This window comes from Pseudophryne corroboree, chromosome 1 (genome assembly GCF_028390025.1).
Source record: "Pseudophryne corroboree isolate aPseCor3 chromosome 1, aPseCor3.hap2, whole genome shotgun sequence".
NCBI lineage: Eukaryota > Metazoa > Chordata > Amphibia > Anura > Myobatrachidae > Pseudophryne > Pseudophryne corroboree.
This window is the reverse complement of record NC_086444.1, coordinates 760,064,588-760,090,632: the sequence shown is the minus strand read 5'-3', so window position 1 is coordinate 760,090,632 and position 26,045 is coordinate 760,064,588. Positions and strand designations below refer to the sequence as shown.

At 47.5% G+C, this 26,045-nt stretch overlaps 1 protein-coding gene across 4 annotated transcripts in view; it reads right to left on the bottom strand.

The window, feature by feature from the left end:
* CCSER1 (coiled-coil serine rich protein 1) overlaps positions 1-26,045 on the bottom strand; it is a 1,413,620-nt gene that overhangs the window by 1,091,618 nt on the left and 295,957 nt on the right. The window lies entirely within an intron of this gene.

Sequence of the window (26,045 nt, the reverse complement as noted above, 5' to 3'; positions counted from 1 at the left end):
ACATGACCCCCAGTGCCAGACATGACCACCAGTGCGAGACATGACCCCCAGTGCCAGATAAGACCCCCAGTGCCAGACATGTCCCCCAGTGTCAGATATAAGCCCTACATGACCCCCAGTGCCAGACATGACCACCAGTGCGAGACATGACCCCCAGTGCCAGATAAGACCCCCAGTGCCAGACATGTCCCCCAGTGCCAGACATAAGCCCTTGTGCCAGATATCCTCTCCTCACCTCACCTCACCCCCCGTGCTGCTTACCGTGCTTCTGTTGTCCAGCTGAGGGCGGGGAGGAGAGCGCAGCGTGTCCTCTCCTAGCTTTCAATCTCCAGTGGCCGCGGCAGTGTCAGCTTCAACTTGGCGCCGGTCCGCAAGTCAATCAAAGCTCGCGGTCCGGCAGCCAATCATGAGCCTCAGCTGCCGGATCGCGAGCTCTGGTTGGCTCACAGGCCGGCGCCGAGTAGCGGGGAGGGAGCATGCAGTGCGCGTCTCTGCTAGGAGACGGACACTGCTGTAGGGACGGCTCCAGGCTCCAATATGGCGGCCAGAGCTAGCGGCGCCCATAAAGTGCGGCGCCCTGTTCGGCCGCTCTATTGGAACATGCCTGGCCATTACATTATTAGATGAAGTTACACCCATTTTTTAACATAACATTTTTCATCTCTCCCAATCTCATTAAAGTTTTTTGTTTTTAATTTTGTTTTTACATCATCTTTAACGCTTTCCTCGTAGTGGACCCTCTTACTGTATGTAATATTACCATACTTTCCAACTCTCACTAAATGTCGGAGAGACTCACTGAAAAAGGTGATCTCCCTGTCTCCCTGACGAGCTTATCTAAAATATAGTACTTCTTTAATTGTATAAGAAAACACTATTTCATTATCTACTTGAAAATCAATACAACACTAATAAAAAGAGTCAGCATTCACATACAGAATATGTCAACCTGACTAAAGATGGCCTTTTAATGTACACCATAATTATGCCAGATCTGTCTCAGTACTAACTAGCAAGACGTCATATAGGGTTGACGTGACCCCTTGGCTAAATCTTGCCTCCACAGTATACCAGGCCCCTGCTCCAACTAGTGACCACACTTCTGCTTGGCTCTGTGCTGATACTCAAGTGCAGTCCTGAATTGCTGACACTCTGCTACCTGTGTGTATTGGCGAGTTCCTGCCAATCTTCTACCTGCATGCTATTCTAAGTTCCTATTATTCTGCTCCTTGTGTGCAATCCTGATAATCCTCTTCCGCCTAAGGACTCCCAACCATTGTCAACTCTTGTATGTTATCAAATGTATTAAAGAATACTCTTTGACAGATCTCCGAATCCACTTGGGACATAAGTCCTGACACACACATGTATTTTCAGCAAAATCATTGTTGGTGATGAATGGAAATCTACAGTCCTGGCGATGAAGATTTACATTGTTAGAGAAAATGACTGTTTGCTGCCAGCTTTAGACATTGTTAATCCTATATGATTAACCTAACTAATGTGAGCAGTCAAATGAAAAGAAAAGAGCATATATATGTATACGTGTCATTATCTCAGTAGGGGAACCAAAAATGTGGGATTTTGAATTTTGGATAAGGGATACTCAACCTGTACTATAAATGGCGTGAATTATATATGTTGCAGACCTATACTATGTTTTTATTTAGACAATCGGATTGGAACTGCATGCCGGACGGCCAAAGGCCGTCGATCCCTAGCGATCGCCTCTGCCTGATTGACAGGCACAGGCGGTCACAGGGCGGGAGGGGGGAGGCACACGCATCCGCTGCGGCACAGGCGTGGCCAGACCGTGCGGGTGGCGGGCCGCAGCGGCTGCGTAACGTCACACGCATTCGCTGCAACCAGGGGCAGCAAAGAAGTTCTCCCGCTGCGCTGGCCAGGAGTTACTCCTCAAATGCAAAAGCATTGCCGCAGTGTGATGCTTTTGCACTTCTGGGGAGGGGGGGGGGGAGGGGGGGGCCGCACTGACATGCGGGGCACACTAGCCCTGTGCTGGACATCCCCCTGCATGTCTGAGTGCCTCAACTCGGAATGACACCCTATATACTGTATATTAGTGGAGTATAATACTGTATAAGCAATTACTGTATCACACACATAATTAGTACAAGAATCTGATTGCTGTGTTTGCAAGTGTCTGTAAGATATGTTACTACTTGGTAATTGCAGTGACTGAGTGGGTGGCCTCCCTGCTTTTAATGTCAATATCTGCATCATGTTTCTTGTTTCATTAGTATGTAACCATATGTAATTACTGTGTAAGTCAAGCAATCTTTTAAACAAAGAGGGCATACAGGACTTTTATGTCTTCAATAAAGAAATATGAAAATAGTGTTCACAAAACAAAAGATTTCTAAAGGTCACAATTAAACTCAATATGAAAACTACAAAGCAGAAATGAAAACATAACACTATATGGCACTTATTTACAGTTCAGCCCTGTGCAGAAAAAAGTCACGCAGTGCAGAAGCACACATTAAAACACCACCATGCAAGGCAACATTAATATGCCTAACAGGGCCGGTTCAAGCCCGCTCTGCACCCCGGGCAGGAAATGGGATGTGGCTTAATACAGGGGGCGTGGTCAGTTACGCCCCCTGTACAGTAGTAGCGCCGCTTAAATGCTGAGCGGTGCGCGATGACGTCATCGTGCACCGCACAGCAAAAGGTCCTCTCCACGAAGGGAAACTAGACGCTACGCGTCTAGTTCCCTTCGTGGAGAGGACCTTTGCTGTGCGGTGCGCGATGACGTCATCGCGCACCGCTCAGCAAAGGTCCTCTCCACGTAGGGGAAATTAGACTCTACGCGTCGAGTTCCCTTCACAGGAGGCACAGACAGGGGACACAACGGGCAGCGGAGGGCACAGCAGTGGCGGATCTTGCCGGAAGGCGGCGCCCCGAGCAAAAGTCCTGCTTGCCCGTGGCAAGATCCGCTATTGATGCCTAACCAATAAGTACTGTATGCAAAAAGTTTTCTTCTGAAGTTGTTTAAAGGTTGACGTTATACACTGAAGTACAGTTTATCTGAAGTTCCCCCAACAAGTCAGTAGTCATTGCAAATGTTCAGCCATTTAATACAGCATTAATTTTACAGTAGTTTTTACATTATAGGGCCTAATTCAGGCAGAGGCAGCTTGATTGACAGGCAGAGGCGGGAGGGGGTGTGCCAGTGGTGTTTCAGCACCATTGTGGGGAGGCGTGGTCCGGACAACGCAGGCATGTCAGGATCGTCACTGGGGTGGGCTGCGGCGGCTACATGACATCACATGCAGCCGCTGCGACACAAAACATGGCAAGTAGCTGCCTGCCACCGCAGCTAGGCTGCGGAGACAGGGAGCTACTCGCCCCTGTGCAAAAGCATTGCCGCCGTGCGATGCTCTCACACCTCTGCAGGGGGAAGGGTAGGGCTTGACATGCGGGGTGTACCAGCCCTGTGCTGGGCTTCCCCCCATATGTCAGAGATTCTAATCGTAGATGTGCTAATTTTAGCACATCTACGACCATCTCTGAATTAGGCCCTAAGGCAGCTCCATTAAAAATAATTAAAATAATTAGTTTTAATTTAAAATGTTTCATACAAAATGAAAAGGCAATTACAACATATCCTTTGATAATATCTGTAGACCCACAATGCTTTTCTATATTCACAAGTGCACCTTCTTAAGTGATTCTTATCTGCCGTCAAATTCTATGTTTCTATTAAACATGCTTGGGATAGGCATATAAATATCCTTACAAAGAATTAAGGTTTAAAAAGGGTTGAGATTACCTAAAAGATAAAAAAAAGGGCAGACTAGATGGGCCAAGTGGTTCTTATCTGCTGGTCATAAGATCATACCTCCCAACATTTGAACATCCAGGACCAAGGTACCAACTAGAGGATGGACCCCTCAAATCACAACTACAGTAACAGAGAGCCAATGCCGCAAATGTATCCATTCATAATTACTGAAGTACTGAAGAGGCTCTTCAGTATTGAAGCATATGAACATATAATGTACAGAATTAGCAGCGAAGTATAGTAACCAAATAAATATGGTTGTGGATTTCCCTTCGATCATTTTTATGGTATACCAACTTGTGACTAAAATATTTTCAAATAACATAGATTTTGAGGGTGTATACATGTCCTGCATAATTCCTGTGTGGGAGTGTGATGGTGTGTGCATGTCCTGCATTATTCCTGTGTGGGAGCAGGGCCAGCAACAGAAATCTTGGGGCCCAGTACTTTGATTTCTCAAAGCGCAACGGAATTTTCTGCCCTATATAAGAAACGGTTAATTAATAAATAAATATATATATATATTAGAGATGAGCGGGTTCGGTTCCTCGGGATCCGAACCCCCCCGAACTTCACCTATTTTACTCGGATCCTCCCGCCTTGCTCGGTTAACCAGAACGCATCCGAACGTCATCATCCCGCTGTCGGATTCTCGCAAGATTCGTATTCTATATAAGGAGCCGCGCGTCGCCGCCATTTTCACTCGTGCTTTGGAGATTGAACGGAGAGGACATGGCTGCGTTCTCTCCCTGAAAAGCTCTGTAATCTGTGCTCAGTGTGCTGCAAATATCTGTGCTCAGTGTGCTGCAAATAATCTGTGCTCAGTGTGCTGAAAATATCTACGTTCTCTGCCTGAAAACGCTCCATATCTGTGCTCAGTGTGCTTCAAATATCTGATCAGTGTGCTGCATTGTGGGGACTGGGGACCACCCGTATATAATAATTATAGTAGTTCAGTACAGTAGGCCATTGCTGTATCTTGCAGCTCTGTGTCACTGCACGTATCCATTCCATATCTGTGCGGCATTTTTGTGAGCAGTATTATATAGTATTACAGTGCAGCATTTTGGTGACCCAACAGTATATAGTTGTGTACAGTAGGCAATTGCTGTATCTTGCAGCTCTGTGTCACTGCAAGTATCCATTCCATATCTGTGCGGCATTTTTGTGAGCAGTATATATAGTATTACAGTGCAGCATTTTGGTGACCCAACAGTATATAGTTGTGCACAGTAGGCCACTGCTGTATCTTGCAGCTCTGTGTCACTGCTCATATCCATTCCATATCTGTGCGGCATTTTTGTGAGCAGTATATATAGTATTACAGTGCAGCATTTTGGTGACCCAACAGTATATGGTTGTGTACAGTAGGCCATTGCTGTATCTTGCAGCTCTGTGTCACTGCACGTATCCATTCCATATCTGTGCTGCATTTTTGTGAGCAGTATATATAGTATTACAGTGCAGCTTATTGGTGACCCAACAGTATATAGTTGTGTACAGTAGGCCATTGCTCTATCTTGCAGCTCTGTGTCACTGCATGTATACATTCCATATCTGTGCTGCATTTTTGTGAGCAGTATTTTTGTGAGCAGTATATATAGTGTTACAGTGCAGCATTTTGGTGACCAACAGTATACATATATAGTACAGTACAGTAGGCCATTGCTATTGATATATTACTGGCATATAATTCCACACATTAAAAAATGGAGAACAAAAATGTGGAGGGTAAAATAGGGAAAGATCAAGATCCACTTCCACCTCGTGCTGAAGAGGTGGAAGTGGCCGAAACAATGAAATGCCATCAACGTCGTCTGCCAAGGCCGATGCCCAATGTCATAGTAGAGAGCATGTAAAATCCAAAAAACAAAAGTTCAGTAAAATGACCCAAAAATCTAAATTAAAAGCGTCTGAGGAGAAGCGTGAACTTTCCAATATGCCATTTACGACACGGAGTGGCAAGGAACGGCTGAAGCCCTGCCCTATGTTCATTGCTAGTGGTTCAGCTTCACATGAGGATGGAAACACTCATCCTCCCGCTAGAAAAATGAAAAGACTTAAGCTGTGCATTCTTCTAAATCACAAATCCCCAAGGAGAGTCCAATTGTGTCGGTTGCGATGCCTGACCTTCCCAACACTGGACGTGAAGAGGTGGCGCCTTCCACCATTTGCACGCCCCCTGCAAGTGCTGGAAGGAGCACCCGCAGTCCAGTTCCTGATAGTCAAATTGAAGATGTCATTGTTGAAGTGCACTAGGATGAGGATATGGGTGTTGCTGGTGCTGAGGAGGAAATTGACAAGGAGGATTCTGATGGTGAGGTAGTTTGTTTAAGTCAGGCACCCGGGGAGACACCTGTTGTCCGTGGGACGAATATGGCCATTGACATGCCTGGTCAAATTACAAAAAAAAATCACCTCTTCGGTGTGGAATTATTTTAACAGAAATGCGGACAACAGGTGTCAAGCCGTGTGTTGCCTTTGTCAAGCTGTAATAAGTAGGGGTAAGGACGTTAACCACCTAGGAACATCCTCCCTTATACGTCACCTGGAGCGCAGTCATCAGAAGTCATTGACAAGTTCAAAAACTTTGGGTGACAGCGGAAGCAGTCCACTGACAACTAAATCCCTTCCTCTTGTAACCAAGCTCCTGCAAACCACACCACCAACTTCCTCGGTGTCAATTTCCTCATTAGACAGGAAAACCAATAGTCCTGCAGGCCATGTCACTGGCAAGTCTGACGAGTCCTCTCCTGCCTGGGATTCCTCCGATGCAGTGTCCTAAAAAATGCAGTTGTACTCAATGTCCACTTAACCACGGACATGTGGACAAGTGGAGCAGGGCAGACTCAGGACTATATGACTGTGACAGCCACTGGGTAGATGTATTGCCTCCCGCAGCAAGAACAGCAGAGGCGGCACCAGTAGCAGCATCTCGCAAACGCCAAATCGTTTCTAGGCAGGCTACGCTTTGTATCACCGCTTTTCATAAGAGACACACAGCTGACAACCTCTTGCGGAAACTGAGGAACATCATCGCAGAATGGCTTACCCCATTTGGACTCTCCTGGGGATTTGTGACATCGGACAATGCCACCAATATTGTGCGTGCATTACATGTGGGCAAATTCCAGCACGTCCCATGTTTTGCACATACATTGAATTTGGTGGTGCAGAATTTTTTTAAAAACGACAGGGGTGTGCAAGAGATGCTGTCGGTGGCCCGAAGAATTGCGGGCAACTTCCGGCATTCAGCCACTGCGTGCTAAAGACTGGAGCACCAGCAAACACTCCTGAACCTGCCCTGCCATCAGCTGAAGCAAAAGGTGGTAACGAGGTGGAATTCAACCCTCTATATGCTTCAGAGGATGGAGGAGCAGCAAAAGGCCATTCAAGCCTATACATCTACCTACGATATAGGCAAAGGAGGGGGAATGCACCTGACTTAAGCGCAGTGGAGAATGATTTCAACGTTGTGCAAGGTTCTGCAACCCTTTGAACTTGCCACACGTGAAGTCAGTTCAGACACTGCCAGCCTGAGTCAGGCTTTTGCAGAAAAAGCTGGAGAGATTGAAGGAGAAGCTAAAACGGAGCGATTCCACTAGGCATGTGGGACTTGTGGATGGAGCCCTTAATTCGCTTAACCATGATTCACGGGTGGTCAATCTGTTGAAATCAGAGCACTACATTTTGGCCACCGTGCTCGATCCTAGGTTTAAAGCCTACGTTGTATCTCTCTTTCCGGCAGACACAAGTCTGCAGATGTTCAAAGACCTGCTGGTGAGACACTTGTCAAGTCAAGCGGAACGTGACCCGTCAACAGCTCCTCCTTCACATTCTCCTGCAACTGGGGCTGCGATGAAAAGGCTAAGAATTCCGAGCTCACCCGCTGGCGGTGATGCAGGGCAGTCTGGAGCGAGTGCTGACATCTGGTCCGGACTGAAGGACCTGCCAACGATTACTGACATGTCGTCTACTGTCACTGCATATGATTCTGTCACCATTGAAAGAATGGTGGAGGATTATATGAGTGACCGCATCCAAGTAGGCACGTCAGACAGTCCGTAGGTATACTGGCAGGAAAAAGAGGCAATTTGGAGGCCCTTGCACAAACTGGCTTTATTTTACCTAAGTTGTCCCCCTCCAGTGTGTACTCCGAAAGAGTGTTTAGTGCAGCCGCTCACCTTGTCAGCAATCGGCGTACGAGGTTACTTCCAGAAAATGTGGAGAAGATGATGTTCATCAAAATGAATTATAATCAATTCCTACATGGAGACATTCACCAGCAATTGCCTCCAGAAAGTACACAGGGACCTGAGATGTTGGATTCCAGTGGGGACGAATAATCTGTGAGGAGGGGGATGTACACAGTGAAAGGGGTGAGGAATCGGACGATGAGGAGGAGGTGGACATCTTGCCTCTGTAGAGCCAGTTTATGCAAGGAGAGATTGATTGCTTCTTTTTTGGTGGGGGCCCAACCCAATCAGTCATTTCAGCCACAGTCATGTCACTGTCACTGAAATTATGGGTTTGTTAAAGTGTACATGTCCTGTTTATACAACATAAGGGTGGGTGGGTGGGAGGGCCCAAGGACAATTCCATCTTGCACCTCTTTTTTCTTTAATTTATCTTTGCATCATGTGATGTTTGGGGCCAATTTTTTTGAAGTGCCCTCCTGTCTGGCACTGCAGTGTCACTCCTAAATGGGCCAGGTGTTTGTGCCGGCCACTTGGGTCGCTTAGCTTAGTCATCCAGCAACCTCGGTGCAAATTTTAGGACTAAAAATAATATTGTGAGGTGTGAGGTGTTCAGAATAGACTGAAAATGAGTGGAAATTATGGTTATTGAGGTTAATAATACTATGGGTTCAAAATGACCCCCAAATTCTATGATTTAAGCTGTTTTTTAGGGTTTTTTTAAAAAAAAAACACCTGAATCCAAAACACACCCGAATCCGACAAAACATTTTCAGGGAGGTTTTGCCAAAACGCGTCTGAATCCAAAACACGGCCGCGGAACCAAATCCAAAACATGTCCGGTGCACATCTCTAATATATATATATATATATATATGTTTGTTTAGCTATACAAATAAATAAATATGTATATCTCTCCTTCCTCCCCCACACACCCCACAGTCTGTGCCACCCTCTCTCCTTCCTCCCACACACCCAGTGGCAAACGCAGGATTTCGAGAGGGGGGTTTCCAAATGCAGTCCACAATTGCCCACTTTGAGGAACATCGAAGCTCATGCGGGAGTCTGGGGGAGCGGCAGAAGAACCCAGTAACAAACCTGGACATTAATGTCAACATTGGTCTTTTTATACACTGGATACTGTATGGTATACAGTATTAATATTTAACACTATAATTGCTCTAGAGCACAGGTTCTCAAACTCGGTCCTCAGGACCCCACACAGTACATGTTTTGCAAGTCTCCTCACAGAATCACAAGTGAAATAATTAGCTCCACCTGTGGACCTTTTAAAATGTGTCAGTGAGTAATTACTACACCTGTGCACTTGCTGGGTTACCTGCAAAACATGCACTGTGTGGGGTCCTGAGGACCGAGTTTGAGAACCACTGCTCTAGAGTATAGACTGTATTAAATATATTTAAATAATATAAATAAGTGGTCAGGAAAAGGTTAAACATACCATAAATAAATACATAACAGAACAAGTACTGCACTTTCTAAGCACACATTCTCCCACCTCACGCTAAGGCTCCTGTCTCTTCTTTCTGGTAGCTACTCTCTGGTCCAGTGCGCTGATTGAGGACTCAGATCCCCACACACAGCAAACATGATAGAGGAAGCTGCTACCACTGGGCATGTGCAACTGTATGATGTGGTTGCAGCTCTAATAATCGTATTATATACCATCGCTATTGTTGTCATAATTTGAGCCACTTGCCAAGAGAAGGGGGGTTTCCGGGCAACCGGAACCCCCCCCCCCTGCGTTTGCCTATGCACACACCCCACCTGTCTGTCTTTCCCACATGATTCCATGCTGCATTCCTAGCTCCCCCACCCCATCCCAAAGCCCTGTATCCCCTCGGCAATTCACTCTTACCCTGGGAAGAGACTAACCTGCGCTGCACACCCCAGTATCCAGACCCGAGCACCACTCAGCAGGTACCATGCGTCCCTCACACCCCACCAGAAGAGGCCAGCGCAGAACACATGAATCCTGGCCAGGGGAGCTTCTGCCATGTTCCGTAACTGCCTGCAACAGAGCTGGACCCGGAAGAGCAGGCACACACTTGTGCCGCACAGTTAGTATGTATGAGAGGCTCGTGTCACTCTGCGCCCACACAGCCTACAGCTCGCTGCTCTATCTGGACAAGACGGCTCACATCCCTGTCAGGCAATAAGTGTCGTATCCTTGGGGCCCTTCTGATTCTTGGGGCCTGGTACAGGTGTCCTCTTTGACCGCCTCCTGTCGCCTGATAACTGGAGCAGGATCAAATAATCAGCCGTCTGCTTCTCCCCATATACCCTTCTATCTCCTGTGGGCTACATAAAGGACAGAGGCCGCCTTTCAGTTATCTATTCTGCGTGTGACAATATTGTGTAAATTCTGATGCCTGGACATCTCGGAGGGCACCAGGGCAAGTACAAGATTGGAAGAGTGGAGTGCAGGACTTTTTCTCATTCTCCCCACAGAGGGTGAGTGGTTTGACCATATGGGTTTACTCAAAGTCGATGGTGCAACTGTTTGCACAGTGCAGTGGGATACAGCCGCAGCTGGTGGGCGTCTCAGTAGACTACTCATCGCCTGCCTCTTTAGTGCCCCAGTCATAATCAGGCCTTATGTACTTATCTGAATTAGGACAATATAATAAATATATCATAATGTATGATTGCTATAATACAAATACTATTCTGCCTCCCTTTAAAACCAATAAAGGACTTTGGACGGGACGTACTTAAGTGATTCCCATATGTACCAAGGTCTGGAAAGAGATACTTTCCAGAGTTTGGACCCAGTAGGCAATGCCATCTGTAGGTAGCCTTGCCTAATAGAAGCCTATGGTCTTCTTATTGATTCCTGAGAGGGATCTAAATGGATCCCTCCCAGTGTCCCCTGCGGTGCGAGCATCATTCTGTGCGTGAGCAGAAGGACTCCTGGGTCCTAAACTCAGAAGTCCAATCATTGCACATACTGAATGTACAGAATGATCTTGTGCAGAATCACCCTATTTCTTTACTGGATCCATTATATTTGCAGGTACCCCCAAAAAACACACATTAATAAATATCCCCTTACAACCCTCTGACTCGGGCTGCAGGATGGTTTCACCGCCCCTCTCTGTGAGAATAAATTAAGGAGCATTGTACAAAACCCCTTTAATCCCATTTATAGCTGTAGCCTTAGCTGATGCTACCAATTATAACTGTCTGTGCCCGCATATCTAGGGATGAGTTATGAAACAGCAGTGCTTAAGGTGATTTCTTATTTCTCTGACGTCCTAAGTGGATGCTGGGGACTCCGTCAGGACCATGGGGGATAGCGGCTCCGCAGGAGACAGGGCACAAAAGTAAAAGCTTTAGGATCAGGTGGTGTGCACTGGCTCCTCCCCCTATGACCCTCCTCCAAGCCTCAGTTAGGTTTTTGTGCCCGGCCGAGAAGGGTGCAATCTAGGTGGCTCTCCTAAAGAGCTGCTTAGAGTAAAAGTTTTGTTAGGTTTTTTATTTTCAGTGAGTCCTGCTGGCAACAGGCTCACTGCAACGAGGGACTTAGGGGAGAAGAAGTTAACTCACCTGCGTGCAGGATGGATTGGCTTCTTAGGCTACTGGACACTAGCTCCAGAGGGACGATCACAGGTACAGCCTGGATGGGTCACCGGAGCCGCGCCGCCGACCCCTTGCAGATGCTGAAGAGAGAAGAGGTCCAGAAATCGGCGGCTGAAGACTTCCCAGTCTTCTTAAGGTAGCGCACAGCACGGCAGCTGTGCGCCATTGCTCTCAGCACACTTCACACCAACGGTCACTGAGGGTGCAGGGCGCTGGGGGGGGCGCCCTGTGCAGCAATGAAAGTACCTATGCTGGCTAAAAATACATCACATATAGCCTCTGGGGCTATATGGATGTATTTAACCCCTGCCAGGTTGTCAGAAAAACGGGAGAAGAAGCCCGCCGAAAAGGGGGCGGGGCCTATTCTCCTCAGCACACAGCGCCATTTTCCTACACAGCTCCGCTGCTAGGAAGGCTCCCAGGCTCTCCCCTGCACTGCACTACAGAAACAGGGTTAAAACAGAGAGGGGGGGCACTTATTTGGCGATATTAATATATATTAAGATGCTATAAGGGAAAACACTTATATAAGGTTGTCCCTGTATAATTATAGCGTTTTGGTGTGTGCTGGCAAACTCTCCCTCTGTCTCCCCAAAGGGCTAGTGGGGTCCTGTCCTCTATCAGAGCATTCCCTGTGTGTGTGCTGTGTGTCGGTACGTGTGTCGACATGTATGAGGACGATGTTGGTGAGGAGGCGGAGCAATTGCCTGTAATGGTGATGTCACTCTCTAGGGAGTCGACACCGGAATGGATGGCTTATTTAGGGAATTATGTGATAATGTCAACACGCTGCAAGGTCGGTTGACGACATGAGACGGCCGGCAAACCAATTAGTACCTGTCCAGGCGTCTCAAACACCGTCAGGGGCTTTAAAACGCCCATTTACCTCAGTCGGTCGACACAGACACAGACACGGACACTGACTCCAGTGTCGACGGTGAAGAAACAAACGTATTTTCCATTAGGGCCACACGTTACATGTTAAGGGCAATGAAGGAGGTGTTACATATTTCTGATACTACAAGTACCACAAAAAAGGGTATTATGTGGGGTGTGAAAAAACTACCTGTAGTTTTTCCTGAATCAGATAAATTAAATGAAGTGTGTGATGATGCGTGGGTTTCCCCCGATAGAAAATTATTGGCGTTATACCCTTTCCCGCCAGAAGTTAGGGCGCGTTGGGAAACACCCCTTAGGGTGGATAAGGCGCTCACACGCTTATCAAAACAAGTGGCGTTACCGTCTCCAGATACGGCCGCCCTCAAGGAGCCAGCTGATAGGAGGCTGGAAAATATCCTAAAAAGTATATACACACATACTGGTGTTATACTGCGACCAGCGATCGCCTCAGCCTGGATGTGCAGCGCTGGGGTGGCTTGGTCGGATTCCCTGACTGAAAATATTGATACCCTTGACAGGGACAGTATTTTATTGACTATAGAGCATTTAAAGGATGCATTTCTATATATGCGAGATGCACAGAGGGATATTTGCACTCTGGCATCAAGAGTAAGTGCGATGTCCATATCTGCCAGAAGATGTTTATGGACACGACAGTGGTCAGGTGATGCAGATTCCAAACGGCACATGGAAGTATTGCCGTATAAAGGGGAGGAGTTATTTGGGGTCGGTCCATCGGACCTGGTGGCCACGGCAACAGCTGGAAAATCCACCTTTTTTTTACCCCAAGTCACATCTCAGCAGAAAAAGACACCGTCTTTTCAGCCTCAGTCCTTTCGTCCCCATAAGGGCAAGCGGGCAAAAGGCCAGTCATATCTGCCCAGGGGTAGAGGAAAGGGAAGAAGACTGCAGCAGGCAGCCCCTTCCCAGGAACAGAAGCCCTCCACCGCTTCTGCCAAGTCCTCAGCATGACGCTGGGGCCGTACAAGCGGACTCAGGTGCGGTGGGGGGTCGTCTCAAGAGTTTCAGCGCGCAGTGGGCTCACTCGCAAGTGGACCCCTGGATCCTACAAGTAGTATCCCAGGGGTACAGATTGGAAATTCGAGACGTCTCCCCCTCGCAGGTTCCTGAAGTCTGCTTTACCAACGTCTCCCTCCGACAGGGAGGCAGTATTGGAAACAATTCACAAGCTGTATTCCCAGCAGGTGATAATCAAAGTACCCCTCCTACAACAAGGAAAGGGGTATTATTCCACACTATATTGTGGTACTGAAGCCAGACGGCTCGGTGAGACCTATTCTAAATCTGAAATCTTTGAACACTTACATACAAAGGTTCAAATCAAGATGGAGTCACTCAGAGCAGTGATAGCGAACCAGGAAGAAGGGGACTATATGGTGTCCCTGGACATCAAGGATGCTTACCTCCATGTCCCAATTTGCCCTTCTCACCAAGGGTACCTCAGGTTCGTGGTACAGAACTGTCACTATCAGTTTCAGACGCTGCCGTTTGGATTGTCCACGGCACCCCGGGTCTTTACCAAGGTAATGGCCGAAATGATGATTCTTCTTCAAAGAAAAGGCGTCTTAATTATCCCTTACTTGGACGATCTCCTGATAAGGGCAAGGTCCAGAGAACAGTTGGAGGTCAGAGTAGCACTATCTCAAGTAGTTCTACGACAGCACGGGTGGATTCTAAATATTCCAAAATCGCAGCTGTTTCCGACGACACGTCTGCTGTTCCTAGGGATGATTCTGGACACAGTCCAGAAAAAGGTGTTTCTCCCGGAGGAGAAAGCCAGGGAGTTATCCGATCTAGTCAGAAACCTCCTAAAACCAGGCCAAGTGTCAGTGCATCAATGCACAAGAGTCCTGGGAAAAATGGTGGCTTCTTACGAAGCGATTCCATTCGGCAGATTTCACGCAAGAATTTTTCAGTGGGATCTGCTGGACGAATGGTCCGGATCGCATCTTCAGATGCATCAGCGGATAATCCTGTCTCCAAGGACAAGGGTGTCTCTTCTGTGGTGGCTGCAGAGTGCTCATCTACTAGAGGGCAGCACATTCGGCATTCAGGACTGGGTTCTGGTGACCACGGATGCCAGCCTGAGAGGCTGGGGAGCAGTCACACAGGGAAGAAATTTCCAAGGAGTGTGGTCAAGTCTGGAGACTTCTCTCCACATAAATATACTGGAGCTAAGGGCAATTTACAATGCTCTGAGCCTAGGAAGACCTCTGCTTCAAAGTCAACCGGTGCTGATCCAGTCGGACAACATCACGGCAGTCGCCCACGTAAACAGACAGGGCGGCACAAGAAGCAGGAGGGCAATGGCAGCAAGGATTCTTCGCTGGGCGAAAAATCATGTGATAACACTGTCAGCGGTGTTCATTCCGGGAGTGGACAACTGGGAAGCAGACTTCCTCAGCACGACCTCCACCCGGGAGAGTGGGGACTTCACCCAGAAGTCGTCCACATGATTAAAAAACTCGACAGGTATTGCGCCAGGTCAAGAGGCCCTCAGGCAATAGTTGTAGACGCTCTGGTAACACCGTGGGCGTACCAGTCGGTGTATGTGTTCCCTCCTCTGCCTCTCATACCCAAGGTACTGAGAATTATAAGACGGAGAGGAGTAAGAACTATACTCGTGGCTCCGGATTGGCCAAGAAGGACTTGGTACCCGGAACTTCAAGAGATACTAAGAAGGGACTTGCTTCAGCAAGGATCATGTCTGTTCCAAGACTTACCGCGGCTGCGTTTGACGGCATGGCGGTTGAACGCCGGATCCTAAGGGAAAAAGGCATTCCGGAAGAGGTCATCCCTACCCTGGTCAGAGCCAGGAAGGAGGTGACCGCACAACATTATCACCGCATTTGGCGAAAATATGTTGCATGGTGTGAGGCCAGGAAGGCCCCCACGGAGGAATTTCAACTCGGTCGATTCCTGCATTTCCTACAAACAGGAGCGTCTATGGGCCTCAAATTGGGGTCCATTAAGGTTCAAATTTCGGCCCTGTCGATTTTCTTCCAGAAAGAATTGGCTTCAGTTCCTGAAGTCCAGAAGTTTGTCAAGGGAGTACTGCATATACAACCCCCTTTTGTGCCTCCAGTGGCACTGTGGGATCTCAACGTAGTTCTGGGATTCCTCAAATCACATTGGTTTAAACCGCTCAAATCTGTGGATTTGAAATATCTCACATGGAAAGTGACCATGCTGTTGGCCCTGGCCTCGGCCAGGCGAGTGTCAGAATTGGCGGCTTTGTCTCACAAAAGCCCATATCTGATTGTCCATTCGGACAGGGCAGAGCTGCGGACTCGTCCCCAGTTTCTCCCTAAGGTGGTGTCAGCGTTTCACCTGAACCAGCTTATTGTGGTACCTGCGGCTACTAGGGACTTGGAGGACTCCAAGTTGCTAGATGTTGTCAGGGCCCTGAAAATATAGGTTTCCAGGACGGCTGGAGTCAGGAAAACTGACTTGCTGTTATCCTGTATGCACCCAACAAACTGGGTGCTCTTGCTTCTAAGCAGACGATTGCTAGTTGGATGTGTAGTACAATTCAGCTTGCACATTCTGTGGCAGGCCTGCCACAGCCAAAATATGTAAATGCCCATTCCACAAGGAAGGTGGGCTCATCTTGGGCGGCTGCCCGAGGGGTCTCGGCTTTACAACTTTGCCGAGCTGCTACTTGGTCAGGGGCAAACACGTTTGAAAAATTCTACAAATTTGATACCCTGGCTGAGGAGGACCTGGAGTTCTCTCATTCGGTGCTGCAGAGTCATCCGCACTCTCCCGCCCGTTTGGGAGCTTTGGTATAATCCCCATGGTCCTGACGGAGTCCCCAGCATCCACTTAGGACGTCAGAGAAAATAAGAATTTACTTACCGATAATTCTATTTCTCGTAGTCCGTAGTGGATGCTGGGCGCCCATCCCAAGTGCGGATTGTCTGCAATACTTGTACATAGTTATTGTTACAAAAATCGGGTTATTATTGTTGTGAGCCATCTTTTCAGAGGCTCCGCTGTTATCATGCTGTTAACTGGGTTCAGATCACAGGTTGTACAGTGTGATTGGTGTGGCTGGTATGAGTCTTACCCGGGATTCAAAATCCTTCCTTATTGTGTACGCTCGTCCGGGCACAGTATCCTAACTGAGGCTTGGAGGAGGGTCATAGGGGGAGGAGCCAGTGCACACCACCTGATCCTAAAGCTTTTACTTTTGTGCCCTGTCTCCTGCGGAGCCGCTATCCCCCATGGTCCTGACGGAGTCCCCAGCATCCACTACGGACTACGAGAAATAGAATTATCGGTAAGTAAATTCTTATTTTTGTCAACGCAGTTCACCCTAAAAGAGATTTATGGATTGATTTACTGCTTTGTCCAAAAAGTAACCCCGGTGTGTACATACATCTCTGATGTTTTTAGATACGCATGTGCAGATCAGGGAGTGCGATACTGCGGCAACAGGCAGCGTTGCAGAAAATGGGGCATGTTGTACAGTGCATGCGCACAGCGTCTAATCACTGCTGCTTTACAACAGTGCAGTGATTGATAGAAGCCGCCGATTTGACCTGAAGGCGGAGAAACACGTAAACCTCTTTATTTGTTCATTACAAGCCGGACTTTTACATTTGACCCCATTGAGGAGACCAACTTGATCTGCATGCCCTGTTGGACACTGGGCTTCCAAGGGGAGAGCGGCACCGACAGCAGCGCCTGCCATGCGATCTGTGTGCGGGGTGCAGCCCGACACAGATCATAGAGGGAGCAAGCTACGAAACTGCCCGGGGAGAGAGCCGCGCTTGAAGCAGCGCCTACCGCACAGGTTATGTGCAGTGTGCAATCTGACACAGAGAACGAGGTGAGCTTTCATCAATACACCTCGCCCCAGTGGGAACATTGCTGAAAAGCTTTTATTTCTCCAGCCAAATAGCTCCTCATATACAGAGAACCTTTGATTCCTATACTGCATATAAATTGGGAGATTACTTTACCTCAGCCAAATACCGATCAAACATCATCAGGTGAGCCAGTATTGTTTTCTGGGAACTTTTAAACAACCATTAGCTAAAACGCTTCTTTCTGACCTCCTGATATGTCCGCTTATAAAGGAACTGCTACCAGCGGCCGGGAGATGTACCTATTATAACAATATTGGGCTCACGTTTAGGTGTAATAAATCACCTGTATTTGGAAACCAAAAAACCTTTTGAGGACATTTATATTTAGTGATGTGCACCGGACATTTTTCGGGTTTTGTGTTTTAGTTTTGGATTCGGTTCCGCGGCCGTGTTTTGGATTCGGACGCGTTTTGGCAAAACCTCACTGAAAATTTTTTGTCGGATTCGGGTGTGTTTTGGATTCGGTTTTTTTTACAAAAAACCCTAAAAAACTGCTTAAATCATAGAATTTGGGGGTCATTTTGATCCCATAGTATTATTAACCTCAATACCCATAATTTAAACTCATTTTCAGTCTATTCTGAACACCTCACACCTCACAATATTATTTTTAGTCCTAAAATTTGCACCGAGGTCGCTGGATGGCTAAGCTAAGCGACACAAGTGGCCGACACAAACACCTGGCCCATCTAGGAGTGGCACTGCAGTGTCAGGCAGGATGGCACTTCAAAAAAATTGTCCCCAAACAGCACATGATGCAAAGAAAAAAAGAGGTGCACCAAGGTCGCTGTGTGACTAAGCTAAGCGACACAAGTGGCCGACACAAACACCTGGCCCATCTAGGAGTGGCACTGCAGTGTCAGGCAGAATGGCACTTCAAAAAAATAGTCCCCAAACAGCACATGATGCAAAGGAAAAAAGAGGCGCACCAAGGTCGCTGTGTGACTAAGCTAAGCGACACAAGTGGCCGACACAAACACCTGGCCCATCTAGGAGTTGCACTGCAGTGTCAGGCATGATGGCACTTCAAAAAAATTGTCCCCAAACACCACATGATGCAAAGAAAAAAAAGAGGCGCACAAAGGTCGCTGTATATATACTGGTGGTCACTGTCAGCAAACTGCAAAACTAAAATGCACCACAGGTATAGAATGTAGATGGATAGTATACTTAATGACGACACAGAGGTAGGTACAGCAGTGGCCTTCCGTACCGTACTGCTATATATACTGGTGGTCACTGTGTCAGCAAACTGCAAAACTAAAATGCACCACAGGTATAGAATGTAGATGGATAGTATACTTAATGACGACACAGAGGTAGGTATAGCAGTGGCCTTCTGTACCGTACTGCTATATATACTGGTGGTCACTGTGTCAGCAAACTGCAAAACTAAAATGCACCACAGGTATAGAATGTAGATGGATAGTATACTTAATGATGACACAGAGGTAGGTACAGCAGTGGCCTTCCATACCGTATTGCTATATATACTGGTGGTCACTGTGTCAGCAAACTGCAAAACTAAAATGCACCACAGGTATAGAATGTAGATGGATAGTATACTTAATGACGACACATAGGTAGGTACAGCAGTGGCCTTCCGTACCGTACTAATATATATACTGGTGGTCACTGTGTCAGCAAACTGCAAAACTAAAATGCACCACAGGTATAGAATGTAGATGGATAGTATACTTAATGACGACACAGAGGTAGGTACAGCAGTGGCCTTCCGTACCGTACTGCTATATATACTGGTGGTCACTGTGTCAGCAAACTGCAAAACTAAAATGCACCACAGGTATAGAATGTAGATGGATAGTATACTTAATGACGACACAGAGGTAAGTACAGCAGTGGCCTTCCGTACCGTACTGCTATATATACTGGTGGTCACTGTGTCAGCAAACTGCAAAACTAAAATGCACCACAGGTATAGAATTAGAATGTAGATGGATAGTATACTTAATGACGACACAGAGGTAGGTACAGCAGTGGCCTTCCATACCGTACTGCTATATATACTGGTGGTCACTGTGTCAGCAAACTGCAAAACTAAAAAGCACCACAGGTATAGAATCTAGATGGATAGTATACTTAATGACGACACAGAGGTAGGTACAGCAGTGGCCTTCCGTACCGTACTGCTATATGTACTGGTGGTCACTGTGTCAGCAAACTGCACAACTGAAATGCACCACAGGTATAGAATGTAGATGGATAGTATACTTAATGACGACACAGAGGTAGGTACAGCAGTGGCCTTCCGTACCGTACTGCTATATATACTGGTGGTCACTGTGTCAGCAAACTGCAAAACTAAAATGCACCACAGGTATAGAATGTAGATGGATAGTATACTTAATGACGACACAGAGGTAAGTACAGCAGTGGCCTTCCGTACTGTACTGCTATATATACTGGTGGTCACTGTGTCAGCAAACTGCAAAACTAAAATGCACCACAGGTATAGAATTAGAATGTAGATGGATAGTATACTTAATGACGACACAGAGGTAGGTACAGCAGTGGCCTTCCGTACCGTACTACTATATATACTGGTGGTCACTGTGTCAGCAAACTGCACAACTGAAATGCACCACAGGTATAGAATGTAGATGGATAGTATACTTAATGACGACACAGAGGTAGGTACAGTAGTGGCCTTCCGTACCGTACTGCTATATATACTGGTGGTCACTGTGTCAGCAAACTGCAAAACTAAAATGCACCACAGGTATAGAATTAGAATGTAGATGGATAGTATACTTAATGACGACACAGAGGTAGGTACAGCAGTGGCCTTCCATACCGTACTGCTATATATACTGGTGGTCACTGTGTCAGCAAACTGCAAAACTAAAATGCACCACAGGTATAGAATCTAGATGGATAGTATACTTAATGACGACACAGAGGTAGGTACAGCAGTGGCCTTCCGTACCGTACTGCTATATGTACTGGTGGTCACTGTGTCAGCAAACTGCACAACTGAAATGCACCACAGGTATAGAATGTAGATGGATAGTATACTTAATGACGACACAGAGGTAGGTACAGCAGTGGCCTTCCGTACCGTACTGCTATATATACTGGTGGTCACTGTGTCAGCAAACTGCAAAACTAAAATGCACCACAGGTATAGAATGTAGATGGATAGTATACTTAATGACGACACAGAGGTAAGTACAGCAGTGGCCTTCCGTACCGTACTGCTATATATACTGGTGGTCACTGTGTCAGCAAACTGCAAAACTAAAATGCACCACAGGTATAGAATTAGAATGTAGATGGATAGTATACTTAATGACGACACAGAGGTAGGTACAGCAGTGGCCTTCCGTACCGTACTACTATATATACTGGTGGTCACTGTGTCAGCAAACTGCACAACTGAAATGCACCACAGGTATAGAATGTAGATGGATAGTATACTTAATGACGACACAGAGGTAGGTACAGTAGTGGCCTTCCGTACCGTACTGCTATATATATATTTTCAGGCAGACAACGTATACTGGTGGTCACTGTCAGCAAAACTCTGCACTGTACTCCTGCTATATAATACAGCTGCTCCCCAGTCCCCACAATTAAGCAGTGTGAGCACAGATATATGCAGCACACTGAGCACAGATATGGAGTGTTTTTCAGGCAGACAACGTATTACTGGTGGTCACTGTCAGCAAAACTCTGCACTGTACTCCTCCTATATACAGCTGCTCCCCAGTCCCCACAATTAAGTAATAAGCAAGCACAAAATATTTGCAATGCATCAACATAAACGGAAAGGACGCCAGCCACGTGTTAGGGTCTCCTGCCCTGTGCTGCCACGTCGTCATGGCAACCGGGAGACAAGTGCTAGCGGAGTGACCTGAGCGCAGCTGATACTCCGGTTCGGGTCTTTTGCTGTGCAGTGGTTATAGGTGTTATGCACACCAGTGCCTGCAGGAAAGTACTGGTGTCAGAACTGTTATGCACTCCAGTGTCTGCAGGAATGTACTGGTGTTTGAACTGTTATGCAAAACAAATGGACTCACAGACAAACTGGGGAATATGACATAACGTACACAGAAGGTAATAGGGTAACAAAATACACACAAAGTGAACAGAGAAGCCCAGAGGCTAAGGAACTGGGTATCTCCCTTGTATTAGAACTGCACAGATGGAAAAAGCAAGATGTTGTGTTTTAATACGTAGAGAACCCGAAATGCTGTTGCTAAGGGCAACAGCAAAACCCTAAAGGGTTACCAACGGGTGTGGCAGTAAACTCCTTGGTCAGAGATGGAATGATAGACACAAGGAGAGTCTCCACAATCCTATTTCTCACTTGCAGTGCACAGGTTTTAGCTTACTGCCACTAAACTGACCCCTGACACCTAGCACAGTGAGACAGGATTAGACAGGCAAGTCTTAGAATACAGCCGCAAACTTGCTAAGTTCACAGAGTAGTAACAGAACCCCAGCAAGCTAAACGACTGACTCCAGTCTTACTGCTAGGTCTGGATTGGCAGAGTGTAATACCAAATCCCCAGGCCTATTTGCAGTAAGCAACAAACAAATACAAAGCTACACAGTACTGGCTAACTTTCATGTACTGACTAACCAACAAAGATTCAGCAGCATCTGCTTACCCTGAAAAGAGGCCTTATAAAGCAGGTGCTGTCCACGCCCCACTCAGACCTCACAGACTGTGAGCACAAAAACCAGCACCGGATCCCCTGCCGTGCACAGAGCCTATAACCACTGCACAGCAAAAGACCCGAACCGGAGTATCAGCTGCGCTCAGGTTACTCCACTAGCACTTGTCTCCCGGTTGCCATGACGACGTGGCAGCACAGGGCAGGAGACCCTAACAGTACCCCCCCTCTGACGAGGGGTCAAAGAACCCCTACCACCGGGTTTATCGGGGAACTGCGAGAAGAAAGAGCGTATCAGTCTGGGGGCATGAAGATCACAACTGCGCACCCACGACCGCTCCTCCGGGCCATACCCCTTCCAGTGCACCAAAAATGACAGCCGACCCCGAACCACCTTGGAGTCAAGAATCCTTTCAACAACAAACTCCCTCTGGCCACGTATCAGAAGAGGGGAAGGTCTTCCACTGGAAGAAGGATTACTAATCGCCCGTTTTAAAAGGGAACAATGAAATGTTTTATTGATACCCAAAGAACGGGGCAGATCTAACTGAAATGCCACCGGATTGATAACCCTGGTGATCTTATAAGGGCCGATGAACCGGGGCCCTAACTTATGAGATGGCTGTCTCAACTTCAAATTCTTGGTAGACAACCAGACGAAGTCTCCTAATTTGAAGCTGCAGGGTCTTTTCCGCTTATCAAAAACCCTTTTGGTCACTAATGACACAGACACAAGGGCTTTCTTCACTTTCCGCCAAATACCTCTAAGGACCGAAACCACAGAGGAACCACCAGGCGTGGAGTCCAGGGGGTCAAAAGAATTGGCCTTAGGATGATGCCCATACACACAAAGGAAGGGAGAGATCCCTGTAGCAGAGTGAGCCGCGTTGTTATAGGCAAACTCCGCCATGGACAGATGAGCAACCCAGTCAGTCTGACACTTGGAGACATAACACCTGAGGAACTGCTCCAAGGACTGGTTCACCCTTTCAGTCTGCCCATTAGACTGCGGATGGTAGCCTGACGACAAGCTGACAGAAATCTGGAGATCGGAACAAAATGCCCTCCAGAATTTGGCCACAAACTGGGATCCGCGGTCAGAGACCACATCAAGTGGCAACCCGTGGAGACGCACAACATGCAGCATAAATAATTCAGACAGGCGTCTGGCCGATGGCAGCCCAACCAGTGGAACGAAGTGCGCCATCTTCGAAAACCTGTCAACGACAACCCAGATGGCTGTCATCCCCGAGGATTTGGGCAAGTCCACCACAAAATCCATTGAAATGTGGGTCCATGGCTTAGATGGGATAGAGAGTGGATGTAATGGGCCAACAGGAACCCCTCTAGGAGTCTTATTTCGGGCACAGATGTCACATGCCCGAACCCACTGATCCACATCCTTAGCCACCGAGGGCCACCACACCGCCCTAGATAGCAACTCCCGAGTTCTGGCAATACCCGGGTGACCTGCCGACTTCTTGGCATGGAATTCCAGAAACACTCGCTGTCTTAACCTAGGAGGCACAAACAAAAGACCTACCGGAAGGTCTGGAGGAGCCTGCTCCTGTGCTCTAAGGACTAATGATAAGAGGTCCTGGGTAATGCCCACTTTAATACATGATGGGGAAACAATGGGCAACGGCTCCTCGGTGGTCTCCTGGATTCTAGCAAAACTCCGCGAGAGCACATCAGCCTTGATGTTTTTTGACCCAGGGCGATATGTTATCAAAAAATTAAAGCGAGCAAAAAACAAAGCCCATCGTGCCTGCCTGGCATTGAGACGCTTCGCTGACTCTAAATATGCCAGATTCTTATGGTCAGTGAGAATTGAGACCACAAACTTAGCCCCCTCAAGCCAGTGTCTCCACTCCTCGAGTGCATCCTTAATAGCCAACAATTCCCGGTTACCCACGTCATAATTCATCTCGGCAGGCGAAAATTTACGGGAAAAGTAAGCACAGGGATGAAGGCGATTATCAGACACTCCCATCTGAGAAAGCACTGCCCCAATACCCATCTCAGAGGCATCCACCTCCACCACAAAAGGACGCTCTGGATCTGGGTGTCGCAGCACCTTGGCCGAAACAAATGCCCTTTTGAGACGGGCAAAAGCCGCTTTAGCCTCACAAGACCAGTGAGCAACATCCGCCCCTTTCTTAGTGAGTGCCACCAAGGGCGCCACTATAGACGAAAATCCAGCGATAAATCGTCTATAAAAATTCGCAAAGCCCAGGAAACGCTGAAGCGCCTTCAAACTAGTGGGCTGCACCCAATCCAGGACTGCCTGTACCTTGGAACCCTCCATTTGGAAACCCTCTGGGGAGATAATATATCCTAGAAATGCGATTTGCTGAACTTCAAATTCGCACTTCTCCAGCTTCGCCCCAAGCCGGTGGTCTCTGAGTTTCTGGAGGACTAAGCGTACATGCTTCCGATGTTCCTCCAGGGAATGGGAGAAGATTAGGATGTCATCTAAGTATACAACTAAGAATCTATCCAAATATTCCCTGAGCACATCATTCATGAAATCCTGGAAGACTGCCGGGGCATTACAGAGCCCAAAAGGCATCACCAAATATTCATAATGCCCTGAGTGGGTATTAAAGGCAGTCTTCCATTCATCCCCCTCTCTTATTCGGATTAGATTGTACGCACCGCGTAGGTCAATCTTAGAAAAAATGGTGGCAGTACGAAGCTGGTCAAACAAGACCGAAATGAGAGGCAGTGGGTATGAGTTTTTAATCGTGATACGGTTCAATTCCCTGAAGTCGATGCAGGGTCGCAACGAACCGTCCTTTTTACCCACGAAGAAGAACCCCGACCCAACTGGAGACTGTGAAGGTCTGATAAATCCCTTAGCCAAGTTCTCCTGAATGTACTCTGCCATAGCCTGAGTCTCAGGACGTGATAGGGAGTACAACCTGCTCTTGGGAAGCTTAGCATTTGGCAACAAATCAATGGCACAGTCATAGGGGCGATGGGGAGGTAGTACCTCTGCAACTTTTTTGGAGAACACGTCCGCAAAATCTGCATAACACCCTGGCAATCCTGGCAAACTTAGCTGCGAGAGCCTGACTGGAAGGCTCAAGCAACTCCTGAAACAATCAGTACCCCAACTAAGAATCTCCCCAGAGACCCAGTCAAATTGAGGATTGTGGGCCCTTAACCAGGGTAACCCCAACACCAATGGGGCAAAAGTACAGACAGTCACATAAAAGGACAATTTTTCAGAGTGTGTGGCTCCAATAAACAAAGAAATCTGGCTAGTGCAAGAGGTAATTTTACCTTGGGATAATGGTTCCCCGTTTAACCCACAAATCTAAATTTCCGATGCCAAGGGTACTAAGGGAACAGAGTGTTTCAGGGCGAATTGGCGGTCCATAAAAACCTTGTCGGCCCCACTGTCCACAAAGGCCTCAGTCTTGACAGTTTGACCGAGGATCTTCAAGGTCACCGGAATGATAAAAGTCTTCTTGGGAAATTCTGACTTCTGGCCTGACAGGATATTTCCCATCACCCTCAGGCCCTGAAGTTTTCCGGCTTTTCTGGGCATGATACTACCACATGACCTTTATTCCCACAGTACAAACACAACCCCTGCTGTCTCCTCCGCGTCTTCTCACGCGAGGAGAGGCGGGTAGCCCCAATCTGCATAGGCTCCTCAGAAAATTCCTCAGAGTCTGAGGTTCCCTTGGGAAGGAAGGAAATCTCAGTCTCCCTTTCAAGCCTACGCTCTCTCAGCCGTCTATCCACCCGGATGGATAACTGCATGAGCTGATCCAAGCTATCAGGCAAGGGATATTGTACCAGTTGGTCCTTTATCTGGTTAGAAAGACCTCTTCGGTACTGGTGTCTCAGGGCTGGGGCATTCCACTGGGTATCATGGGCCAACCTCCGAAACTCCGTACAGTAAACCTCAACTGGCCTTCGCCCTTGCTTAAGGATCGAAATCTGAGCCTCGGCTGAGGCCGTCTTGTCAGGGTCATCATACAACATGCCCAGT